The 27,956-nt window shown below is 39.0% G+C and overlaps 1 long non-coding RNA gene across 3 annotated transcripts in view; it reads left to right on the plus strand.

Annotated features, from left to right (window-relative positions):
- Positions 1-27,956, plus strand: part of LOC101708188 (uncharacterized) — a 392,264-nt gene that overhangs the window by 35,181 nt on the left and 329,127 nt on the right. For all 3 annotated transcript variants that reach the window (XR_015447370.1, XR_015447371.1, XR_015447372.1), the window contains exon 5: positions 13,611-13,672. This is a non-coding gene — a long non-coding RNA (uncharacterized LOC101708188). The remainder of the gene's footprint in view (positions 1-13,610; positions 13,673-27,956) is intronic.

The raw sequence follows: 27,956 nt of genomic DNA on the forward strand, positions 1-27,956 counted from the left end.
AGCTTCAATTATCTTTCTTGAGGTGAGCCAAAGAGACTTTCATATATTATATATGCTTTGTGGTTTAGGGTACCTTTTACTTTCTATTTGTAATATGCTCTTGTTAATGTCTTACTTCTCTCCCAGCTTTGTATCATATTGGATTAGTGTCTCATTTTAGCAGTTTATAATATCTTCTTTGCTGGTTTATGGCAGATGGTTCAGAGCTCATTACTCCATAAATATAGATTATATTATTTCTTTTTCTTGAGTGAATTACTCTGTATCAGTCCCTCGTGAAGTTCACCTGGCATGTTTCAAAATGTTCTTGTCAAATAGCAGAACCAATACTATATTCATTTTTATCTTCTGTGTTTTACATCTTACCTCCCCCCTTTTTAGTACCTAACTGCTTATGGGCAGAAAGCACTCATTTTACATGTCATTCTCAAGCATCAAACACACTGATAGTTTACAAATATTAAAAATTCTTTTAAGTAAAAATTCATACTTTAGCACTTGACTCATTTAGATTTCTTGGAATGGTTCGTGTGGTTTTTTTTGAGACAGGGTCTCCCTATGTAATTGACCTCACTATGTAGCCTAAGTTGGTCTCAAACTTATGATGATCCTCTTGCCTCATGCAGCAACACACCTGGCTGCTGTGATTATTATAAAGCACTGTTACCAAATTCTTTGGTTCTGGGCCACATGATCAGAGCATGGATATATGGAAACTGTATTGATCCTTTAAAAATGGGTTATAATGGTGACATAGTTTGTAAACTATTAAGGTGATATAATTTTAAAGCCTGATGTGGTGGACTTTTCCCCTATTTTCAGCCACTAAGGAGGCTAAGTAAGAGGAACACTTGAGTCCAGCCAGCCTGCCCAACGCTGCCTCAAAAATAAAATAAAATAAAATAAAGATTATGTTGTTGGAACAACAATAGAGAAAGTAGGCCAAAAGAATAGTTTAACAATGGCTATAGATTATTGAGCTCTGGCATGGGTGGACATCATGTGGTCAGTATGTTGCACGTCTCTGTAGTGGTCCTAGAGGCTTGACCTTTTGCAGAGCCTCCTCTGCAAGAATTCAAATACTTACATTGGATTTAATCAAGGACAAAGCTTTTCTGGGTGAGCATATAGGTGGGGTTAAGGGGGAACTTGTTAAGGGTTTTCCAGGAAGGAATGACAAGGATGGACTGTAGGGTCTAGGCTGGGTCAGGATAGAGGAGAGAAAGTAAAAGCAAAAACCAAAAAAACCAAACAAACAAATCTTCCTCTAACAAAGCAAAAAAACTGGGGTGGTGAATGGACTGAAGGTTTTTGAATTTGTATAATTTGTATAATTGCTGATGATTTTAATGAAATAAAGTTGTAGTAAAAGAAATAGATGTTTGAAATTCAGATTGTGAAGGAAGTGTGGTTATCTGTAATGGCAAGGTTATAAATGTGACACTGAGAAAGCTGACTGAGGTATCGTAGAAGAAAATATGGGTATGGATGTCAAGGGCTGAGAGGTCCAGGTGCTGGATAGACATTCCACTGGATGCTGAGGCAGAAAGTGGTGACATCAAAGGTATGTGTGGTAGGCACCATAGCAACCCCTATGAATAAACCTATAAAAGTGACCTTACATGTTAAAGGGAAATTTGTACATATGATTATGTTAAGAATCTTCAGAAAGGGGTGTTCATCCCAGATTATGTGGGAAGAGGGAGACAATTTAATCGTTTTATAAAAGCGAGGCAATAGGGTTAGAGTAAGAGAAGATGCTGCAGTGCAGGCAGGGTTTGGAATGATGAGGTTAAGGAATGTGAATAGCCTCTGAAAGTGAGAAAAGGTCTGGAAATCCTCCTTCCAGAGGCTAGTGCCTTCAGAACAAATGCAACCTGGGTAAAACCATTTTAGACACCAGAATGATTTTAAGCCAATGAATTTGTGATAATTTGTTACAGCAGCAATAGAGTAGGTTTTGGAGTCATTAATTAGGAGAGTGATGGTTGTAGGATGGAGCAGGTGGTAGATGGCAAAACAGCTGAAGCAGTGACTGGCACACCACTGACAAGGATTAGCGGGCACTCCATGGAGGAAGGAGGTTTTATGGTGGTGTCTCATGACATCCAGGGGTCAGGATAGAACTCTTGGGAAGGGTAGGAAATTGGTCAGATGTGGATGAGTCCAGCTCACTATAGGGATATGTTAATGAAGACAAGAGAGTTTAGGGTTCTGGTGGACCTGAATAAATAAGAAAGAGAAGTGAGAGACCTAAGGATCTCTTAGCTCCAGGTAGTTTGATGTATTTATATGACACATCCAGATGGTTCCTGATTCATGATGTATTAATTAAAGATTTTTTAAACTTTTGATGGTGTGAAAGCAACACACGTTCAGGGTATATCATATTTCCTGTTTTGATCTTGGATCTTTTCCTAGGCTGTCAATATATGGAGCCATATTCTCTTGTGATGCTGTGAAGTGGCAGTGAGCCACAGCTCTCAGCTGAGCACACGACCATGAGAGGAACAGTAGATATTCTGCAGTGTGTATGGTGTTAAACTAGGATGCTAAATAAGTTAGGGGATTAATTTTTATTTATTTTTTTGCTGTGTAGGGATCAAATTCAGGGTCTCAGCTCTACTGCTGAGCGGCATCCCCACCTCAAGTATATTTGTGACTTTCCATATTTTCAACCTGAAATGATTTTATTGGGACCCCATCATTAGCCAGCAAACATCTGTATTAGACAAACACCTACTCTGAGAAGGTTTTGATAGGGCTGGGTGGTTTTGTAGCCAAAGATTAAGCAAGTGCTTTGTCCTGGGACTTTTATCTTGAATGCTAGGAATTTGAGTTGTTCCAAATTTTCCTCTCCCTGCTATTGAGGTGAAATTATATAACAAGCTGGGTGGGTTGAGAGAGGATGAGAAAAAAGGATGGTGATGGGAATAATATTTTACTAGAAAGACAATGCTTGCAATTTTCACTTTGCTCTGGTGGCTCAATGGGCAGGAGAAGAGACAAGCAACCTAATACAGACTGGTGTTGGATTTCTTAACTGTAACACTGGGTGTTGGAAGTCAGCAGAGTAATGCCTTAAGCACTCTGAAGGAACAGAAATGAGAACCTAGGACTGTACAACAAGCAAGAACATATGTCAAGTAGGGAGAAGGGCAGGCATGCCAGGCCTTGCTTGGCTTTTGTGACATAACATGAAATCTATTTGGTCTTTTTTCTGTTTCTTGTCATAGAGCTTGTAACACCTCTGGAGTTTCCTGAGTGAGAGGAGTGTCTAATGCTATTTATAATGAGTCCCTCTGATAACTCCTAAGGTTATACTGTTGAGGTTACTTAGGATGGAACCCCTGGATAGCCCCCAGGCTGGTGCCAGTCCCCAGAAAGCCCAAGTGGCTTTTGGATTAGAGGGTTGGAGATTGTAACCCTACCTACTGGTATCTGGAAATGGCAGGGGGGTCACTAGACATTAGGTTTTATAGAAACACTTGAACAGCAAGACTGGATGAAACTCCAGGTCACTGGACAAGAAGAGACAGTGGGAGGGTGGCATGCCCAGAACAGGCACAAAAGCTTCCTCTGTGCCATGCTCTGTGTACCCCTTTGTCTCATAGTCACTTGTATCCTTTATAGTGTACCTGTAAACATAAGTGCACTGTTTCCCTGTGTTCTTGAGCTATCCCCCCAAATTACTGAGCCCAGAAAGGGAATCTGTAGCAATCCTAACATACAGGTGGTTGGTCAGAAGGGCAGATCACAACCTGGGGCTTGCGATTAGTGCATGAGGTAGGGGCAGTTTTGTCCAACTGAGCCCTTAAACCCATGGGACATGACATTCAGAAAGATAGTGTTAGAAGTGAACTGAATTATTAGGATACTTGGTTGGTGTCACTGGAGAATTTCTTGTTGTGAGAGAGAAAACTTACACAAATCTGTTCACAGAAATGTCACAGGCTTAGCCACACATAGATGGAAAAATATATGGGCTGATTTGAAGGCTAAAATAAAAGTTTGTTATCGGAAATAAACACAGACACAGCGGAGATGGCTCCTCCACAGAATTGCATGGCACAAAAGAAGCCTATTGTTTTTGTATGAGGTCCCCTTCTGGTTTTCTTAAACTCAGGGCAGTCATCAGCTTGCTTCTTTGACAAACTGTTTTCTTTCTGCCTCTTATCAGCCCAAAGTGCATTTGCTTGCTTGTTTCCTAGTGGGTGGCTACTTCAAAGTCCTGTTAGCTCCCTGCCTCAGTTACATACCTGGGCTCTGGGATTACATGATCGGGTTTAAATCTATCTCTGTAGCTTGTTTGCTGTTTGTCCTTGAACAAATGACTTAACCTGCTTTAAAGTCCTGTTTGCTTCTTGTCAGAAAATTGTTCTGCGTTTAATGTATGACTAGAGGAGTGGCTCTTTTTTTTGTTTTTGTTTTGGCCTTTCAGAGCTGGTTTACTCTGGCATGGTGTTAATGGCTTGTGTCTGGATTTCCCCTCAAAGCCTCATGCATTCATAAGGGGGGCTTTTCAGAGGTGGCTGTATTTAGAGTGTGTGGTGCTGGGATCAAGGGTGTGTGAGTACTAACTAATCAGTCCACTAATTGGTTTGGCATAGTTCTGGCTAGGATTAAGGGTATGAGTACTACACCTGCCCTAGGGAGGGTAACCTGGATAAAATATAAGGAACAGAAAGGTGTCTAATGTGCCCTCACCTGCCTGCTTCCTGTGGACTGTTTCTCCTGTGTGATGCCCCTCTGCCATGCCACCCTGTCTTGGAGCCAGCTCACTATGGACTGAAATCTCTGCAAACTGTGAGCTGAAATAAAGCTTTCTTCCTTTAACTTTGGGTGTCCGGGTATTTTGTCTCAGAGAATAGAATAGTAACTAAGACACATGGATTTTATGCCCTTCTCTGTCTTGCAGGGGACTGGCTGTGGGGACTACATTTTCCAGGCTCCTGTTTTATTGTTTCTCATTGGTTTCAAGCAATGGGAAAGCAGAAGTAATGGAGACACCAGGGTGGATTCTTTCTTCCCCATGCCGTTAGTGGATCTGACAGTGCTGTGTCTTCTCTGTTGCTCCAGGTTCTTTGGGCAACCTGGCCCAGTATGGATCTGTTATCACCATTTCTTGCCTTCCCCCAGGTATCTAAGGTTGGCTATGAATACCACTGCCTGTACTCTCTGTATTGCTTTTCACCCAGAGTGGATCAATTTAATTTTCTCCATTAAATTCTTTCTGTTTAAGTGCATACAGTGATTTCAGTTTTATTGTAGGTATCTGAATGATACAACAAGGTAAAGATATTTTCAGACATTCATGAACTGAGAAAGCTTACCTCTGGCATGATCTTTCTTGGGAAGTTCTGTGAAGATATACCTAGAAAAATAAGAAGGGATCCAACCTTGGAGAACAAGAGGGATTACTAGGTCCAACCCCAAAAGACAGTGAAGGAAAATCAGTATAGAAGTCTTGCCATAAGCTGGGAACACAGTGAACTATAGTACAGGGGACTCCAAAAAGGTAATAAAAATCCTGCCCCTAAAAATAAAAGCCATATAGAATCACATGTCATTGTGATCTGAATTAGAAGCAAAATAAAATATGTAATGATTTTAAACACAGTTGATAGAGTATAAGACAACTTACTTCAGGGCCAGGGATTTAGCTCAGTGGTTCCACCTCCTGCCTTGCAAGTGCAAGGTCCCAAGTTCAATCCCCGGTACCCAAAAAAAGCAACTCATTTCAATTTGAGGCAGGGATCTTTCTCTTTTTATGACCTAAGGGTTGACATTGGACTTGTAAAAAAGAATACATAATTCTAGCATTATACTTGGCCTTCATGTAAAAAATATGTAGTCATATTAATGTAAGTGCTGTTTATTGACTTTTAGCATTTAAAGTCAATCTAAGTAAGAAAGAAATGAAAGTTCTGATCTTGGTTGTTACGGAGACTATATAACCATTGACAGTCTTAGTACTGTAAAACTCAGTCAAAGTAAAAGTTGAAAAAGCCAAAGGAGGAGAGTTGGAGGGTGACTAGGATATTACTTATTCATTTTGCAAAGGGAAGAATGAACTCACTAAATTTGGTGAAATAAGTAGGGGACTGTTATGTTATTTAAAATTATTAAGGTAGCCAATAGTAGAGATAAAAACAATACTGTAGTTGTCAAACATTAGAGGAATGGGGTGTAGTACATGTGAATTCAATAGATACTGACTCCAATCATCAGAAATATATGGCTACTGGGGCAGGGAAGGAGGGAGACAAAGGACATTGGGGTGGTGTGTTTCCTTCTAGACTAACTCTCTTTTGCTCTTGAGTATATTACCATGTGTCTATTACTTTAAGCAATGAGAGGTTTCAAAATGCATTGGAATTAAACAGAATAAAATGTTAATAGTGTTTGTCTCTGAGAAGTGATACTATTTTCTCCATTTGGCTTTATCTTTTGTGGCATCTATCATGAAGCATTTATTCACTTTTTCAGAGAAGCTTTTGCTTACCCTAAAATGTGAACAACAGACTGTCACACTTCTTCATGTAGGAGAGAATGAGGTCCAAACTCCTTATGTTATCGAGAGGCAATACCAAGTAGTGGTTATGAGTGTGTCAAGCCTTCCTAGCCATGTGGTGATGGGCATGTCATGCAACTTTGTTGTGCTTGTTTCTAATCCATAAAACAGAGAGATTAAATATCATGCTGACCTACTCATGGCTGTTCTGAGGATGACCAGGATTATTCTATAGGAAATGTGTACAGTGGTCGCCAGTACATTGGAAATACTATGCAAATACTTTTACATATATATTTTTTTATTTTTTATTTTTTTACTTTTATATTTTTAAAAATTACTTTGTTGTCTAATGTTCTTTATGATCTGACTCCAGGGCAGTCCTCCAAATGTGTCTTTCCTTACTCACTTTCTGTACAGTTTGCTGTTCTTTTACTTTCTCTTCTCTCAATATCTTTATTTTCAAACCAAACTCTTTCAAAGTCCAGCTCACAGACCACTTCTCCAGGTAGCCTTTTCTGATCTGCCCAGCTGGAATTACCTTCTTTCTCTTCCATACACCACACCTTTCAGCAGTACCTGGAGGCTTATGGGTCATACTGTTGCTAAAAATAAAACTTGAGACATATTAAATTAAACAGTTTAGTTGACTAAACAGAGTTTGGTTGATTGGCTCATGAATCAGACAGCATCAAACCCAGAATCCTGTGGGAGGATAACAGAGCCACAGGGCTGGATAACATTTATACACTGAAAAAGGGATGTGGAGCATATAGACACTTGGCTGGATTAAGTTTGGTGGTTGTCTTATTTGAACCTGATTGGAACCTGCTTTGAATCACAGTAACCTATGATTGGCTAAGACTCAGTTACTTATTATAAGGGTAGGTTACCGTCTGTTTACACTCAAGTTAGGTTACAGTTCACTATTTAGGAGAAACGTTCAGGTCAAACTTAAAATACAAAAGGAGGTAGCTTTAGGCCAAACTGAATTTATATTTTAACAATTCCTACAAGTATCCTATTATTTATGTACATATGTGTTTGTTTTCCCAATTAGATCAGGTGCTCCACGAAGACAGAATATTTAATTTTCAAGTATCTGGCAAAAATTGGTGTTTCCTAAACATTTTTAAGCATACCCAAACCAGTAGAAGAAAAGCATAAGCAATAGGGCATCCTAGTAAAAATAAGGGGCTAAATAATCATGTTCTCTATGGTAAAATTGTTACACTTGTTTCTCTTTGTTTTTTCTTAGAATAGGCTGGCATAGACTTAGAAATGGCTTTGATAATAAATCACATTTTGCATTTCCAGTAAATCTTTTGTAGCTTAGTGCTGAGGCTCATTAGAGTCTGCTCCCTTTGTTTACTGAACAAAGACCAGTTTTTTCACTAAAATGCTGACTCATTCCTTTGTGACATTTGATACAGTTCAGTTGTGGCAGAAAGAGGCTGTTTGCTATCAGCAGGATTTTTTATTCTTGTTTCTATAGGTGGTGCTAGCTGTGCATGTTAAAGTCAAATCGCCCTAAAAACTAACCTTGCCCAGAAATAATTGAATGTCCATTTGCTTTTCATTCTTTCTCTGAAGCTTTATGCTTCTTATTTATTTATCCTTTGAGAATATCCCTAAGCTGTGTTCTGGAGTTCTTGAACTAAGAGGTCATTAAGACCAGGCTCTTTAACAAGAGATCCCGTATCTCTGGATAATTCTGGCCTTAAAGAAAAGAAAATATTAATAATAAAAAAGCTTACATTATTTATAGTGATTCTGAATCTATTATGCTTATAGGATTAATTTAAAGAAATCATGGCCTAATCATACCTGGTTAAATGCAGAATGCTAATTATTAGTATCTGTGGTAGTATGAATATTCCAGTATTTCATATTTTATAATTCATGTTTAATCTTCCTATAGCCTTTTCATTATACTTCTAAGTAAAAAGGCTGATGTTTCTCCATTTCCCTTTTCAAAGTTATTTTTGTATTATTAGTGTGAGCATTTGATATTATGCTTAAGACAAATATTTTATTTTTGAAAAAATAATTTATGACAAGGATTAAAGGTGAGAGCATGTTGTGCTTTTGCCCATGAGTCCAAGGCCTAAATAAACCTGGCAGTGAGTTCAATGTAACAGAGTAAATAAGTCAATATTCTGTGCTTCCCTTTTCAAAATATATTCATTTCCTACGATTACACAGACAGACAGACAGACAGACACACACACACACACACAGACATGAGGATGCATTGTCTACATGTAAGAAATGATTGAGGGAATTGCACTGGATACATAGAAAGAAGTGTAGCCAATATTCTGTATGTGACCCTGTGGAAGAAGATGAGTAAGGTATCTATAGGCTGGGGATATGTTATGGCTGTGTCTAGATGTCCCTCCAAAGCCTCATGCAGTCATAGGTGGGCTTTTTCAGAGATAGCTGAATCTAGAGTGTGTAATGCTGGAAATGATTCATGGTGCAATTCTAGGCTCAAGGGCACTAAGATTAAAGGTGTATTACCCACCCTAAGTAACCTGGATTGGATATAAGGGATTGAAAGAGCTGTGGTTGTTGCTTATTGCCTTGCTACCTTCTGCCTTCCATGAACTGTTTCTTCTCTGTGATGCCAGCCTGCCCTGGAACCAGCCAGTTATGGACTGAAACCTCTGAAAACTGTGAGCCAAGTAAATCTTTCCTCCTTTAACTGTGGGTGTTGGATATTTTGTCTCAGCAACAAGAAAAGTAAGGATATATTTACGGGCATGGGCACTGTGTAGTAGTAACCCAGGGCCCTCTGCTTAGAAGAACTCGGAGGTTCGTTTAACCCTCTGCTTTTGCTATATTGAAATTGTTAATAATTTATTTAACATTTTTTCACTGGTACCTTTTGGTTTTCAGTGGTGCCGTATATAGGCTTACTCACTTTAAAAACAAATCACAGGGCTAGAGTGGAGAATTGCAACAATGTCATGTCCTATACAACTGTCTTCAAAATGTTAAGATTGGATGCAATGGACGTTCACTAAAAAAATTCCCTGCAAATGGCCCCAGCACAGGGTCATGTCAGTGGGCTGTGTGTGGGGCAGCCTGCTCAGTACAGCCTTGGCAGAGGGCAGCTGAACACTCTGCTTCCAGCATTTGCTCACCCAGGTTTCTAAATGCACACTCAGCATGCTCATGCTGGGAACTTTCTTGTTAAAGATTTTTGATGCTTTTCCAGAAATATCCCTATCACCTCTCATTCATTTCCCAAAGGGATGTCATCTGGAGCATTTTTTCTGGTAGATGGAGTGCATTTTCTTCTAGTTCTTCTAAGTAAGACAATAAAAAAATGAATAAACTCAAGTTACCAATATATTTAGCTGAGTGCAATCCTAAAATGCTTTAGTAAATAGGATGGCTTTGAAATCTGGTGCTGAAAACTCCTTCTACATAGAGAGATGACTTTGTCAGTTCACATGTCTGTGTTCATCAGCAAAAAATAAATGAGCCTGTGCTTAATATGAGTTCTCCTTGGAGTGAGCTTGCTCTGAAGTTTTAAAAATTAGATCTGGGCCAAAAATTGGAGCCTGTCATGAGACTGATTCCTGCTTAGCATTCTAGATGCCTCTCCTGGTATATTGCACACTGCTTCAGGGACTTCTCTATTGCAGCTATTTATGCTATCATATCTATTTAGTAAGAGAATTTTTCTGTTCCAGCCTTTATAATCAATATTTTTGCCAGGGACTCATATAGACAGCACCTAAAAGACCAAGGACTTGGCTCAGTCAAGATTCTAAGACCACACCTGAATATTTAGCATGACAGAATTCTTGAGCTTTGTGCTTCAAAGAAACCAGAATCGAATTTAGGCCCAGATTCTTTTTAGGGAGAAGTATTTATGCTCATTCAATCATTATCCATTTACTATTTATTCTTGATTCTGGCTTTGGAAATGAGTATAAATTTAAGGCTTGGAGGCTTACACTAGGCATTCTCTAGGATTGAGGCTACTGACAGCCAGAGCTGAGGAAGGTTTTAACTTTCCTTGCAAGTGACCTGCCTAGAAAAAGGAAGGGATGTTTTTCAAGGTTAATAGGCTTGTTAGTATCCAGTTGAAACATATAGTCTATATTTTGAGGCTAATTTCAAGGGATGAAGTTGTCATGTATTTCAGAGTGGTCAAGCTTACAGTAGACAGGAGTGGTGGAGTTTGCACATTCGCTTTAAACTGAATGATCAAGGTAGTGAGGATGTAGCATTTGCTTCCTCTTGCCAGGTTGTGGTACCCAGGAGCCTGTGGGAGAGCTGGGCTTTGTTTAGAAGTCCTTAGACAAATAGTGTCTATGAGCAGTCAAGTCTGCTAATTTTATCACAAAATATTTATCTTACCATTTCTGTAGGAGACCATGGACACTCACAGAATTTGAGGTCAGTAAACCACAAGTATACACTTGTTTTATTGTAACAGCTTAGAGCAATTGTCAATCCCAATTAATTTCAGATGTAAGTTAAAAAATGTACAAAATAAAAACTAGGAGAGAAAATAGTTTGTTTCCTTGTATTGTAGGAATAGTATGTGTGTGGGGTAGAGTATGCGGTTAATATTTTGTGCTATATTTAGAATTACATTCATTAATAGTTTAATGTTGTCCTTATAGTAATCACTTTGTAATTTTATACATTCATTTAACAATGGTTAAGATAATAAAGGAAGTTAATATGGAAAAATTTGGGTGATAATTGGCCATTAATAGGCATTTCTCTAGAAAGTCTATCTTTTTAATGAAAGCACTGAGCAATGTGCCCAGATCCTGTGTAATTTTTGTTTCTGTCTACACTTTGGTTCTGTTACCAAACCATAGGCTCAAGAGGAGCATATCATTGGTTGTAATCTCTTCATAGAGAGGATACTGCCTGGACTGGCGACTCCTAGTGAGTGAACAAGGTTATCCCAGAGACTTGTAAAGATTAAATGTTCTGGGGCCGGGGATTTACCTCAGTGGTGCCGCTGTCTGCCTCGCAAGCACAAGGTCCTGAATTCAATCTCCTGTACCAAAAAAAGAAAAAGAAAAAGAAAAAAGGTTAAATGTTCTACAGATGCAAAAAGGAGCAAAGAACATGCCAACCTATAATTTCAGTGAACAGTGATAAGTACTATTAATATACCTCTTAGAACCTTTCCTATGAATGTATGTTTATCACTGTTGATCTCTCTTTCTCTCTCTGTTTCTCTGTTTCTCTGTCTCTCTGTTTTCCTGTCTATCTATCTATCTATCTATCTATCTATCTATCTATCTATCTATCTATCTTTCTCTCTCTCTCTGTCATTTAACTACCTTTATATTCTCCCAACACATTTCCATGAAGCCATTATTACTCTCAGAACAGTTGCTGTTCTATGGACACTGTTGTGTTTCTCTGTCCAGAGACAGGGATGGGCTTGGAAAATCTCCCCCCTATTCTCCCCCCACCACCTCTGGTGTTTTTTTCTTTTCCCTTGAATGGGTGCCTGTGTGGGAGCTGCTACCTACCTCGGATCCATATCTACCAATCTACCTCTAGACTCCAGGACACAGAAAAGCAGCTCCTTCTTCAAGAGGTTGGACTCATCTCACAAGGTGCTTTCAAGGAACAGTGTTATTTCCCTGGTAGTGAACAATTTCTAGAGGAGAGTCAATCACTAGCTACATGTATAGCTGCTGTGACTCTTTCTGTCTGGTCCCACCTGGGAGCTTCAGAGGGCTCCACCATGCTCTGCAGCACCCTGGGAAGAAGAGCTTTCCATAGGATTTCCAAAGACTGCTCATCTGTTCTTGTGGCTTCTCGTAGCTCTTCACTCTAGTAAGACGTTTCTCCTGCTCTTCAAATTGCTATTAAAGTAAATAAATAAACAAATAAATAAAGACCACCCTTCACCTCTGCAAACAAGAAAGGAGAGAGTGGAAGTTTGAGACCTAGAAAATTTCACTTAGCACTCATTTCTTTTATTTAAGAATTCAGTTACCTCCGGTTTTATTTGTCTGTTCCCTTTATGCTCTCTCGACTAAAGTATGAGCTTATAAAGGTTTCAAGAAAGAACTTGGGAACCAAAAAGTCAATAGGACTTAAAGAATTGTCAACATATTATATAAAGAGGCAAACCAATCTCCATCAACTCAAATGAGCAGGGCTAACACTTGTCTACAAAGAAAAGCTATTTCAGCCGTTTGCCAAAGCATGTCTATGAGCCACTTTATTTGCCATCTTCACAGACATGGTATTATTAAAGTCATTCACCTCCTGGGAATATTTTCAAGAAAATTTATTCCCTCTTGGGAAATTATGAAAAATTTAGAATGGCACATTTTAACTATTGAATATTAATGCAACCTTTTCTAACTACTAATAAAAGAATCAAATCCCTGTTTGTGAATATATTAAGGAGCTAGGCCAGGATGTTTCATATATGCACCAGTAATTTCTTCACTGTGACATTCATTTTAAATCGGGATTTATACAGCATTGTAATAAGATTGAAAATAGCAGAACTGTCCACTTGGTAAATGTGCCCATCTTCAGCTTCATGAAAACTGATTGCAGTGTTTGCTTTTGAGATGATTGAGTTCAGAGTCCTCAATTCTATTTTGTGACACATACCATTATAAGGTGTTACTCCTGTCAAAAACATCAATTAAGCTGATAGCATTATTGAGTTGGCTGCTTTGACTTGGTTGTAACATGTCATGTTATAACATGGGAATCCAATGAGTGGATTGGAATCAGATTGGCTTGGTAAGTCCAGTGGTTTGGGAATGAGGGAACTTAGATTTTTAGTTCTATACCATTAATAACAAAATCAGGAAAGAAATTGTATGTGAGTCTCATGCATTACGTGTTTTATGTTTAAAGAAAAATGGTACAAGGCACTGTGGTCTGAATTTGGGGTCCCTTCAAACTTGATATTTAGAACTTACTATACAGCATGGTAGTATTAAGAAGTGGGAGTTTTCAGGGTGTGACTAAGTTATGAAGGCTCAGCCTTCATGAATGGGTTCAGTGTCATTTCAAAAGATTGGAAGGGAGCTGCTTCCACCATTTGGGGACAAAGTGATAAGACACTGTCTTTTAGGTAAAAAGAAGACCATTGTATCTATCAGCACCTTGATCTTGGCCTTCCCATCCTCCAGAATTGTGAGTAATAAATTTCTGTTGTTTATGAATTATCTAGTTAAATATATTTTGGTACAGGATCAGGGAAGGGTGAAGACACAGGTCAGGAGTTTCCTACAGCTCCAACATTGAGTGTGTCTTGAGCAAAGTTGGAAGACAGAGGTGTGTGAGGAGAAGTAGGTCCAGTCATGAAGAATGTTATATATCATGCTAAGGAAATTAGATTTTATTCTATAGGTACTCAGGACATACTGAATTTTAAAAACTTACTTTGAAAGAATTTTAGACTTGCATGAGATGCAAAACTAGTACACAGTCACATGCTGTTTACTCAGATTTCTTCAATGTTGACATCATGCATAGCCATATTACAATTATTGAAATGAAGAAATTAACATTGAATAATTCAATTTTATTCAGAGCTTTATCAGTTTTTTCTTGTTCTAAGATTCAATCTAGGATACCGTCTTGCTTTTAGTCTTTTTGTTTCCTTGGTATTCTTTATCTGTGATAATTTTTTTCTTTGCCTTTTTTGAGCTTCATGTGTTGGAAATGTACTTATCAAGTATTTTACAGCATGTCCTTCAATTTGATTTTCTCTGAAGTATACTCGCTATTATGCTGATATTATGAATTTTGGGCACAGATACTACAGAAATGATTTGTTCTTTTAAGTGCAACCTAGCTGGGGATTTAGCTCAGTGTTTCTGTCACCTGGCTTGCAAACTCAAGGTCCCGAGTTTGATCCCCGGTATGAAAAAAAAAAAAAAAAAGATGAGCAGACCTAAGTGCAACCTATATGGAAGTAGTGGAGGTTGACACGGTTATTATTGGCGATACTGATCACAGTCACTTCTAAAGTGATATATACCAGATTTATCTAACGAGAAACTATCTTTGCCTTTGTAATTAATAAATATTCCAGGGGAGCATATTTGACATTAAATAAATTACTTGTTTCTTCTTAATCTTTACCCACTAGTTTTAGCATTTGTGCATGGGTCTTGCTTGTAGCCACTATTACTGTGGTGTTCTAGTGGCAAATTTGTCTCCTCATCATGTCTTTTATGTTTGTTGATTGGGGATCTTCCTGGGAAGGAAGGGTCATTAAATTATTTTCAGGAATGATAAGGTTACTCTGATGCTAATATGAATTATAGGAAGGAAGCAAGACTGGAGGTAGAGAGACTATAAATTAGGAGGCTTGTAAGTAACTAATACAGATTACAAAAGCCTGGATTTAGGCAGAGTCAATGGATGTATAGGTAGCTAATATGAGAAATATTTAAGAGGTAAAATCAAAAGAACATGGTGTTTAATTACATATGAGGAAGAAAGGCCTCAATGAGGGCACCTAGGTTTCTGTGTTTGGGGAGGAATAAGTGATCTTGGAGGGAGAGAGCTAAGATGAATTCAGCTCTGGACATGCAGAATAAAGGCATATCCCCATGAAACACCCAGGGAGGATTGTCTAAGAAGCTGGATGTACAAAAGCCTGGTGTTTAGGAGACAGGTCTGGCATGTAATTACAGCTCTGTAAATTACCAGTGGGTAAGTGAGAGTTAGGTCACAGAAATGTGTGACATTGCCCAGGAAAATTATGTAGAGACACAGAAGCCAAAGCAAGCTAAAGGATGACAGCATTCAAAAGCAGAAAGAGGAGAAAGAACTCATGCAGAGAGAATTAAAATAGACACCTTGAAGAGTAGAAGGAAATCAACACAGTGAGCAAATGCAAGCCAGGGGAGGGGGGATATCTCACAGAGGAGGGAATTCTCACCACCATCCAGAGTAACAGAAAAGTCAAGAGAGAAAATGACCTGTTCGGTATGGGAGTTACAAGCTTGCCTTAGTGTGTGGTGAGGACAGTCCATAGAGAGTCCTATGAGAATGAAGAGGGGAACCCGGAGTATATAGATTGTCCTTTCACTGGGTTTGGAGGAACCTGGAAATAGATGGGACAGTAGAAAGGGGGGAGAGGCCACCAGCCACCAGGACTGGGTGAGGAGGACCCCCCCTGGGCAGGCCCACCAGCTGATGGCTGGGCCAAACAGAGCCAGGCGGGGCTGAGTGGGGCAAGCGGTTGCAGGCTGACTGGGACCTGCTTGCTCCGGCTTGCTCCACCAGCTTGCCACCAGCCACCAGGCTGGCTGCTGGGCCATGCAGGCACCTCAAACAACACTCCACCCCCACCCCCACGCCCCTGCCTCTGGCCTTTTGGCTGTGCAGTTACTTGGTTACACACCACAGAGGCACAGGGGGATATAAAAGCCATTGTCCTGAGCTCCAGAAGTGAACAACAGAGAGAGTGCCTGTCTCAGGCTCCCTGATGAAAACAAGCCCACTGGAAAAGTGAAGGAAATCTCTGCAATAAAGGCACAGCAGACCACCATGATTGGTAAGTTGGGGGGATCATCAGCTTCCATCAGAAACTGGACTTCTTCAGGGGAAAAGCAGCTGAAACCTGCAGTAGAAACTTGCAGAGTGCAACGCTGCAGGAGGACAGGGAGCTCAACTTGGGACTTGCAACCAGAAATCTGCCTGAATCTCACGGGTCTAGCTTACTGAGACTCATTGACTTATAACTGCACACTGCTGCCCATGTTGTCTATTGTGACAGCAGAGATACACCTTGAAGGAGGCCCTTTATTTTTTAAAGGTGATAGATTAATAACTACCACAACTTGTCATTCTTAAAGAGGTATTTGATGCTAAGGTGTTGCTGATTGTATGACTTGGGCTAAGGTGCTGTGATTGATCTAAACAGTTTTCCTTCCTGGCATAATGAAAATGAGATAGCCTCAGAGTCATTAGAGACTCAAAACCTAAAGACCAGCTATATCTGGAAGACACCTTGGAGAAGCAATCATTCTATAAGGGTTTTAAGTAGATCAACAAAGATACTTACAATAAACAACTTCATAATATCAACCCAAGAACTAAACCAGGGACAGTACCAAAAAAAATGAGAAGGCATTTAAGCAAGTCACAAACCCAGACTTCCACCCCACAAAAGGCAATTTCTGGGGAAAATGTGGTGCAAAAGTCTGATAATCAATCACCTGGACACCCTGAACTGATAGCACAGGAAGTAACAAAACAGATGAATGAGGTTCTAGAAAAATTCAAAGCAGCAATAATCTCCCAGATAACTACAGAGATGGTGAGCAGAGTGAAAGACATGATTAGAGGCTCTAGAACAGAAATAGATAAAAAAATAGATGAGCTCAGAAACATGCTGGAAGCCAGGAATGCCCAGCATAAGAAAGAAATGGAAACCATGATCGCCCAACATAAGAAAGAAATGGAATCCATGAAACAGATTCAAACAGATATTCAGGAGATTAAAAACTCCATTGAAAGCATGCAGAGCAGATTAAGGGAATCTGAAGATAGAATATCAGATATAGAGGACAGGATTGCAGTGAAGGACCATGAAAACAGATTTCTTAAAAATAGTAAGGGACCATGAGAAATCAATTCAACAGCTGCTAGATGATGCAAAGAAGAATAACATAAGACTAATAGGAGTCCATGAAAAAACAGGAGAAAGTACAATTGACATTAAAAAACTGTTCATAGAAGTAATAGTAGAAAACTTCCCAGACAGAGGTGGAGAATTGGACATACAGATAAGTGAGGCACATAGAACTCCACCCAGCCATGATCAAAAAAAGTCTACACCTAGACATATAATAGTCAAGATCCCAGAAACCCAACAGAAGAACAAAATCCTATAGGCAGTTAGAGAAAAGAAACAAATCACCTATAAAGGAAAGCCCATAAGAATCACAGCAGACTTCTCAACACAAACCCTCAAATCAAGGAGAGCCTGGAGTGAAGTATTTCAAGCCCTAAAAGAAAATAACTTCCAACCTAGACTGTTGTATCCTGCAAAATTGTCTTTCAAAATCGATGGGGAAATTAGATACTTCCATGAGAAGGAACACCTGAGAAATTTCATGAACACCAAATCAGCACTCCAAACAATTCTAAGCAACATCCTAGAAAAAGGCAACGAAGGTCACAACTCCATGAGGCTCAACAGAGGGAAGCCACCAGACAAGGTAAGAAACTAAAGGGAAAGGAGGAAAAAGAAATATGGGCCAAAACAGTAAAACATCATGACAAGGATGAGTCAGTATCTATCAATTACAACTATCAATGTTAATGGCCTCAATTCACCAATCAAAAGAAGTAGACTGACAGAATGGATTAGGAAGCAAAATCCAGCAATATGCTGTATACAAGAAACACACCTAACTCAAAAAATTCATAGACTGAAAGTAAAAGGATGGAAAACAGCTCTCCATGTGACAGGAACCCAGAAAATAATGATTTTAAATAATGATTATGAGTATAGTTAAACAGAACTCTCTTTAATTTTGTCATTTCATATGACAATCTTTAGAATTTGTGGAAATTAAGGCTCAAAAACAAATTATAATGTTAACTAATCATCATTTAAACAAACTAATATAGGGATTTGTTTTTCTTTTATAAACTGCCTTGAGTAAATCAAGAACATTTCCGTTCTAGTATGGTAATGTCTATTTATTTACTTCTGGTATGACTGTCATATAAAGCTTAATAAAGAAAATATCTTCATTGTAAAAAAAAATAAAAAAGAAAGGGGGGAGACCCATGCAGGGAGACCATTATTGCACACTCTCCCCTTGTCAGAGACTATGATTATAAGGATAGCATTTATTTTCAGATATTAGCAAGGTTAATTCTCCTTATTTCTCCAGGTGCTTTATATTAAAAAACAGTGTTATCTGGTGGTATTCCAGATAATTTATCATCCTGCTGTCGATGAATGTGTTCAGCTGGCTGGCACTGCCTCACCTACAAGCATTTCATTGCAGTGTTATTATATCTCAATTTAGCTTGTTTTGAATGAGCCTTTGGCCAAGGTCTCAGCTTGTTCAGCGGACAGGTCGATTCGCTTTGCTTGGCCAGGCAAGCCAGGAAGCCCAGTCCCCAGCCTCACAAATGCTTCCTCATCAGCTGGATGGAGAGCAAGATGAAGAGAGAGATGATGGCTCAGCTCAAATTCATCCCCAGGAGAGGAAAAGCAATTCAGAACACATACCCTGAGTGCAGAGGAGCAAGAGAATTATCTTTATGTAACATTACTCAGTGTGGAGGTCAAATTTTCCTTAGGAAACAAAATTGCTTCCTTTATTCTATCCTGAAAGAAAAAATATTTGCCTCTACAATATCCTCCATACATGAAAAATTAAGCCTATAATGTAAAGCCATTTTAGCTGAAAGTATAAGATGCTCTGAAAGCTGAGTTTGGGCTTGTAACTATTTATTTATATTTATAAGGGACCTGTTTTTATTGCACAACAATGGAATAATACTACAGAAATTAAAAAAACAGAGAAAACCCTTCAATCCCATTAATGTAGTTACTATCTTCTTTGAATATTCCCTTACATCTTGCTATATGCATTCATGTCTTTACATAACTACAATCATATGTGACATACTGCTTCATCCCTGGCTTTTTCACTTTACTCTTTAGCAGTATTTTGAGTTTCTCTGTAGTCTTTGTAATTATTCTTTCTAATGACTGCATAATATTCCACGATACAGATGTGTCATAAGTTAATTAAACATTCTTCTACCTTAGATTTAGTTTGCCACTAATTTATCACTATCATAAATAAGGCTGCATTGGAAAATGTTCTATGCTGTATTTTCCCACAATATTTTTAATTATTTTCTTAGAATATATTTAAAAAAATGAGATTACTGAGTCATAGGGGATGAACATTTAAGTTCTCTCTCTGACATTCTCTCTTTCTATATTGCCATTTAAAGGGATGTATTGCTTATAATGTCACCCACTAAGGTTTGTCAGGTGGGTAGGGAATCTGGGGTGTCAGAACAGGGTCAAGAGGGAGGGGTCTTCCCATGTGGGAAGAGGTGGAGAGGAAGTGCAAGTCCTGTCCAGAGATTTTTCTGACAACAAACTTAGTGAAGCTGAAATTCTTCCATGAAGTACAAGGCAATGGAATTGTAAATAGAGAAACAGATGGAAATTGGAAGTGAAGAAAATGGGAGCTCAAAACCTGGTAGACACTTAGAGGAGTAAAGAAACACTGGGGACAGATAAACCATAAGGGGTGTGGAGGATAAAGCACTTTCAGGCTATAATAGGTTTGTCATGCATGGGTCCACGGCATCCATGTGTGGAGCAACACATTTGGAGTGTTTCAGACATGTGCAATGACACTGGACTTGCTGACAATTGAATAGAATTGTCACTGTCTGTCAAATGCTGTCTTAAACTCTTCATGGATTCTGTCATTTAATCTTCATTACAATGTTAACTGGTGCACTCATGCTCCCATTTTCATCTGAGATCCCCAAGGCTTAGGGATGTGTGGTTACTTCATATTCCCAAGACAATGGTCAGCTGAGACTCCAATCCGGGTGACTGCACATCTGAGTTCCACCCCACCAGGCTCTCAGCTCTGCTGGACTTTCTCATTTTGGGAATGTACTGTGGGTAAAAATCAACCTCATTCTTCTTTTAGTTTGTATTTCTTTGCTTTCCAGTCTTGTTTCATATTTGAATGAGACTCTCGTGCTGTCAGCACTGGGACATGGATGGTAGGATCACTTGCACATTTGAAAAATGTACCCTAGACCAGGGAGTGAACATGTTCTAAGTTAGGATTGAGACAGCATGAAACTGAATGAGGGCATGCAATTTTTAAATTCAAGAATATTTGCCTCACACCAACATGCCCTAGACTATAATTATTTATTGTCAGTTTTCCATCTTTAGAAATGAAAAGGACCAGAGTATGGCTTCTTATTCCAGTGCGTTGACCACATTGTACATGGATATATGTCTCTTTGAACTCAGTAAAGAGAAGAAAAGATTATCTTTAGTATAGAGTGAGCTAAGAATGACATCAGGCCTCTCTGTAGGAGGCTGTGGACATTCTGTGCCAAAACATCTTCCCCAGGGACTTAGGCTTTCATGTGCCCACTCCTGTGTTCTGAGGAAGTTGCTTCAATGGCTTAGATAGTCTCTGGTTTTGAGGTGTCTTGCTAACTTATTTTTTAAATGAAGCTTTGTGTTTAGGTTAATTTTAAAAGGACTTCCAATTTTAGCTTCTCCATGGGAAGAGTTTGGAAGATGTCACTCCTATCCTTATAAAAGGAAATGCTGAACAAACTGAAAACTGATAACTTTTCTTGGACAATCTCTGCTAGAGAGACACATCTCAAAGCTGTTTACCAGTAATGAAAGCTGCTGGAGCTACAAGCTGATAAGAACATTTTGGTGGTAATTTTGCAAATTGCTGGAGCATGAATGTGGACCAACATGAGAATAAGAAACTCTTAGGGCTACTTAGAAGCCCATATAATTCCATTGGTTTTAGCTCTAAGAATCTTACCAGGTTCTCCTGGTAAGTATCTGGGAAATATCTCTGTATCTCTGGCAGAAAGAGAGCAATCATGAAATATACTCATAGTTTTCATAAAGATAATCTTCAGAGGTAAAGACTTTGTGAAGGTCTTTACTGCACCTGGAAGAAGCACATTTCCTCCTAATCCAGCCTCCTTAGCCATCCTGACTCAACTAAGAGTGTGAGAATGATCAACAGAGGTTAGGGCTTCAAGGATATAGACTAGTGGTGGTGAACCTATGGCATGCATGCCACAGCAGTCTGTTCTCACTGAAAGCTCTAAAAGGTTCCCCATTAGTGATATAGACTATGATAAAAGCAAGGAAGGCAGAAGGAATAAAACTAAAATGACAAGAAACACCCACCTTACTAATGGGACAAAAAGAAGGATATGAGGGGAAACTGAAGCCTGCAGCAGCTACTAAAAACATTAAACATAGCCCAAGTCTACCCAGATAGCCATTAGTCTTCACACTAAAAGTCTATTAACTCAGTTTTTATTAGCTGATCCAATGCATCTAGATTGCAACATAAAATTACAAGGAATACTAAAAGGCAAGAAAACACATATACTCTAAAGAGAAAATGCCACCATCAGAACAAAAATTCAAATATGACAGCTTTTAGAATTATCAAGTAGAAATTTCAAATACCTATGATTAATATGCTAAGGGCTCTGTTATAAAAAGTAGACAACATGCAAGAACCTAGCAATGTAATCAGAGCTGGAGATTCTAGGAAAAAATGAAAAGGAAATACTAGAAATTAAACATATTCTAACAGAAAAGAATGTCTCCATGGGCTGATCAGCAAACTGTCCCAGTTGAAGAAAGCAGGAGCAAACCCAAAGTCAATACAAACTTCCCAAACTGATATGCAAAGACAAAAATCTAAAAAGCAAAGCAAAACAATAAAGAATAGGACAGAACATTCAAGAATTAATGGAAAATTTCATGAGGTTTAAAGAGGAAAAAAAGAATAATGGAGAAAAAATATTTGAAACCATAATGGTTGAAATTTTCCAAAATTATGAGAGACTACAAACTAGATCCACAGAGCTCAGACAACACCCAACAAGTTAAATGACTCCAGAAACCCTTACAGAGACATGGCATATTTAGACTGCATATAACCAAAGAGGAAGAGAAAATCTTGAAAGAAGCCAGTAGTTGAGGGGTGGCGTCCCTTACCCATAGAGAAACAGTGATCACAATTACACTGGACTCTAATCAGAAAGTAGGCAAGTAAGAAGTGAGTGGGATGAAATATCTAGGGTATTGATCACAAAGCCTCACCAATTTAGAATTCTGTATTCAGCAGAATTATCCTTCTAAAGTCAAAGGCAGATATTTTCTCAGGCCAAAAAAACTGAGGGAATTTGTTACTATCAGATCTTTGCAAGAAATGCTAAAGGAAGTTTTCAGGTGGAAGGAAGATGACATAGGCCAGAGGCTTGGATTACATAAAAAAAAAGGAAGGTTGTTGGTGAAGGAATCAATGCAAGTAACATAAAATAATTTATTGTATTATTCTTTTTTTGTATGGTGCTGAGGAGACCCAGGCTCTCATGTAAGCTGAGCATAAGCTCTACCACTGAGCTGCATTTCCAGCTCCCTTATTTTTATTTTATTTTTTTCTGGTACCAGGGATCGAACTCAGGTCCTTGCACTTGCGAGGCAGGCAGTGGAACCACTGAGCTAAATCCCTGGCCCCTCCAGCTCCCTTATTTTGAATGAAACCAAGAAAGCTTCTTGAAGTAGTAATAATGATGATTATTAGGTGATTACTAGCAGAGGGGTAATTGAAATGAATGACAGCTCTATGGAAAGGACAAGAGAGAGGAATAGGGGTCACTCTGTTACCAGGTGCGTGTACTACATGTGTAGAGGTAAAGAAGTGTTATTTGAGAGTAGCTTTAAGTCAGAAAAACATCTACAGTCATCCCTCTATGGGGATTGCTTCCAGAACTTTGCTCCCACCTGCCACATATGTCAAAATCTGTGGATGCTGAAGTCGCTTACATAAAGTGCGTTAGTGTTTTCAAACAACATGTGCACATTCTCCCATGCACTTTACATCATCTCTCAACTACTTACAATATCTAATACAATGTAAATGCTATGTAAATAGTTACTATACTGTGTTGTATACAATACAAAACATTGAATTTTCCTAATCTAACTGTAACCTTTTAGAGATCAAGGGTTGTGTCTCATCATCTGAGTCCCTCAAACCTGGCTTCCAAAGGGTTGGTCCTGTGATAACCAACCTGACTCCATCTTGAGTCTTACCACCAGTGTGTGGTTGTGCTCAGACAAAGCACCCAAAATCCACATCCTGTTTGGCAGTAAATTTGTTCCAGTTGCAGGATGTTTTATAGTTCACCTAGTGTGTGAAACTTCCTTTTGCCCCCTCACTAACCTGGCATGGTTCTGCTTCTGTAAAATTCCACTTGTTCTCCCCTTGAGCCCTCCCCAACTGAAAGCATGGTTTAAAAGGAAAAACAAGGGCTGGGGATTTAGCTCAGTGGTTTCAGCGCCTGCCTTGCAAGCACAAGGTCCCGAGTTCGATCCCCGGTACCAAAAAAAAAAAAAAAAATGCAAAAAGGAAAAACAAACCACTTCTCAGGGCCCAGAGAACTTTCTGGGCACTAGCCTCCTCTCGGTTGCCAGCTTAATAAATGGACTCAAATCTGATGCAGAGTGTGGCACATCTCTATTGTTTTAACTCACTCATCCATAACAGTCCAAAATCAGAAACATGAGAGCTTGTTATCAGTTACCACTTTGCCCAACCGGAGACCTATTGAATCAGTCTGATTTTAAAGTGATTCCCTGTCTATGATTAGTGAAAACTAATTGAGCAATTGAGTAGTGAAAGAATTAAATTAAAAAGAATAAAATTGGAAACTGAGTAAAAAGAAATAAAAACAATCATTTTTGTTTTTATCAAGAGTCCCCCCGGGCAAGGAGACCCCCAGCTGTAATTCAAGTTCCTTGAGAGGCAGAGGCAGAATGATTTCAAGTTTGAGGCTAGCTGGAGCAAATTAGTGAAATCAAAACAGAAAGATCTGGGGATGTAGCTCAGCACTCCCTCAGTTCCATCTCCAGTACTGGGGGGAGGAATGTCCTAAATTGGGGTCCAGGACCACTTGGGGATACCTGGAGGGACTATGATGCCTCTTGGAAAAGAGAACCAAAGAGTTTCCTTCCAAAGGAAGAAGGAACCCCCCAGAGCTGATGTGGTTGGGAGGACTTACGAGTATTTGTCCCTCCAGTCCCCAGTCTTTCCTCATTGGATTTGGTACATCTAAGCATTCCTTGGGGACATGGATATGTATCAGATAACACTTGATAGTGTGGTTTCTCTGGCCACTCCTGCAACAGAGTAGGAGACAGAGGCAGAAAGACAGCGGGCCTGTGTTGAGGGCCACACCCCAGGTGAGAGAGATGAGAGCCTCACTGGGACAGAACCCAGTGTGTTCACAAACACACCTGAGAAATATCTGGTGAGTCCAAGAAACACTTAAAGAACACTGTAGGGGCATAATGCAGTGGAAATGAGATATTTCTGTAAATGTCAAGCTATTAGCTCCCATAGGCTGTGAAGGGCTGGGCATATTCCTATTCCTTTTCAAGAATAGTTTTATGTTCTTTCTTTTTTTTGGTACAGGGGATCGAACTCAGGACCTTATGCTTTCGAGGCAGGCACCGGAACTACTGAGCTAAATCCCTGGCCCAGTTTTATGTTCTTTCTAATCTGACCATTCCCTCACTGAATCCTTTCATCAGCCCACTGAAACATCTAGAATTCATACAAAAATAAATAAAAAAGAAGAAGCCTAGGAATTAATGTTATATAAAATAGGTTTTCCCCCCTGTGAATTGATCTGCTTCTATGCTTGCTTTTCTTTATTTTGGGAAATATGAATTTCATTATTAACATCTTGAAATGGATAATTGGGGTCAGTGTATTTGTTAAGTTCTTTACCTTCCAGTTTTACCCTCCTTGAACAATAGAGTATGTACTCAGCTGAACTCCAAACTACTCAGGTTCTCAGCTTTTATCTCATACTTTAGAAGTTTCCCCTTAAGAACACTGTATTTGCTTTGCAGGACTTTGGTTGTGTGCTTTATTTCCTCTACGGGGAGACTCAGGTAAAGTTTAAATTACACTTAATTGATAGAAGCCACAGAGGAAGATAGAAAAATTTAATTAGTTTCCCTGCAAAGGAATGTGTATTAATCTGACTTTCCACACTAGAGACTAACGTGTCTTAACATAAGGTGCACATACAATGTTCTGTTTAAATATACAGTGTCTGAGTCATTCTCCCAGTTTATTTTCTGTCTAGACAGAGAAGAGAATCAAATCTCTTTTAAATTATAAAATTGTTATGTGATTAGATATCATGCCTGTCTCCTGAGGCAGGCACAGCACTTCATTAATAGTTAACACCTCTTAATACTTGGTTATGTGGGAGGTATGGACCAGAGCTGTAGGTGTCCCTTGCCACGTGCCCACAGCCCAACTCAGCTTGCTGGTGCAGCATGGTGAGACCACCTCTCAACCCAAGCACTCTAGGTCTCAGCTCTTTCTGTCCTAGATATTTCTCCCAAGGGCCAGGGGCTGGATTAGCCTACAGGTTTGGGCTTGGAAGTGTAATAGAGTTAGTTGAAACACACATTATAGCCAACAGCTGGTTGGGGCATGAGTCAGTGAGTCAGTGCTCCATCTCAGCCCAAGGCCATGGATTCTAAGCTGTATTTCTGTTTTTAAAATTAATTTTATCAGTACATTTTAGATATACAATATAATGACATTCATCATTGGAAATTTGCACCTTTACATAATCTCTCTTGGTTCTTACTTTTTTCCCCATTCTCCTGCCCTCCCTATTTACAAAGATTTTGTTTCCATTTTTTTCATTTTCTCATATTAATTCCTTTCCCTTTTTCCTTTGCCCTACCCCTCCCACTTCCCCTTCCCCCATTTCTTCCTATTTCACATTATCTATTATATATTTTAGTCCTTATTTACAATTTCAGTTTCTCACACTAGAGAAACTATTCAGTATTTACACATGTGGGTCCTATTTATTTCACTTAAGAGTATTGACTCAAGGTTCATCAATTTAGCTATAAATGTCTATAACTTCTCATATTTTTTTTGGTACCAGGATCAAACTTGGGTCCTGGCACTTGCACAGCAGGCAACAAAACCACTGAGCTAAATGCCTGGCCCTAACTTCTCATTTTTTATGGCCGAGTAGCACTCCATTTTATATATAAAAAAACCCCACATTTTCTTTATCCAGTCTCCAATTGATGGGCATTTGAGCTGTTTCCAAGTTTTAGCTATGACAAACTGTGCTGCTATGAACATGGGTGCACATATATCACTGTGGTATGATTCTTTTAATTCTTTTGGGAAGATACCCAACCAGGGAATAGCTGGGTCAAATGGGACTTCCAGTCCTAGTTCTTTGAGGTATCTCCATACTGATTTCCACAGTGGTTGCACCAGTCTACACTCCCACCAGCAGTGGAGGAGGCAGTGTTCCTCTTTCCCCAGAGCCCCACCAGCATTTGTTATTGGTCGATTTCATGATAGCAGCCATTCTTTCTGGAGTGAGGTAGAATCTCAGCGTTGTTTTCATTTGCATTTCTAGAATGACCACTGATGTTGAACACTTTTTCATATGTTTATTTGCCATTTCTACTTCTTTGTGTGAGAAATGTCTGTTCATTTCAGATGCCCATTTTTGGATAGGATCTTCAAATTTGGGAGGTTTGATTTTTTAAAGTTCTTTATAGATTCTGGATATTAGACCTTTGAGGAACAGCAGGTGAAACTTTTTTCCCACATTGTGGGTTGTCTCTTCATGTTGTTGGTGGTTTCTCTTGCTGTGCAGAAGCTTTTTAATAAGAAGAGATCCTACTTGTTGATTGTTTGTGCTAGTTCACGGGCAACTGAGGTTTTGTTCATAAAATCTTTTCCTACACCAATGTCTTCAAAAGTTCTACGTAAACCTCTGTTCCAGAATTCCGGTTCAGAATTTCTATTCTGATATTTGGATCTTTAATCCATTTCAATTTTAGCTCAGTGCAAGGTGAGAGACATAGGTCTAGTTTTAATCTTTGTCAGGTTGAAGCCCAATTTTTCCAGCACCATTTATTAAAGAGGCTTTTCCTCCAGTGAGGGTGTTTGGCTCCTTTGTTAAAGATGAGGTGGCTGAGTGTGTCTGGAGTTGTTTCTGCATCTTCTAATCTGTTCCACTGGTCCTCAGATGTGTTTCTTTACCAGTACCATACTGTTTTTATCACAGTAGCTTTGTAGCATAGTTTCAAGTTGGGGATTGTGATACCCCCTGCCATGTCTCTGTTGCCTAGAATTGATATTGCTATTCTAGGTCTCTTCTTGTTCCAAATGAATTTTTAGATTGTTTTCTCAAAGTCTGTGAAATATGCTGCTGGAATTTCAATTGGGATTGCATTGAATCTACATAGCAATTTTGGAAGTATGGCCATTTTCACTCTGTTTGTTCTTCCTACCCAGGAGCAAGGGATGTCTTTCCATTTTCTAATATCCTCTTTGATGTCTTTTTTCAGAGTGCTATAGTTTTCAGAGAAGAGGTCTTTGATTTCTTTCATTAGGTTGATTCCTAGATATTTCATTTTTTTGATGGTATTGTGAATGGAATTGCTTGGCCTATTTCTCAGTGAGTCTGTTGTTCTTGTAGAAGAAAGCTATTGATTTTTGTGTGTTGACCTTGTATCCAGCTATTTTACTGAATTTTTTTTATTAAATCTAGAAGACTTTTGGTGGAGTTCTTGGGGTCTTTTATATAGAGTATCATGTCATCAGCA

This window comes from Heterocephalus glaber, unplaced genomic scaffold (assembly GCF_053883595.1).
Source record: "Heterocephalus glaber isolate CG9 unplaced genomic scaffold, H.glaber_assembly_v1.0 deba00001755, whole genome shotgun sequence".
Taxonomy (NCBI): Eukaryota; Metazoa; Chordata; class Mammalia; order Rodentia; family Bathyergidae; genus Heterocephalus; species Heterocephalus glaber.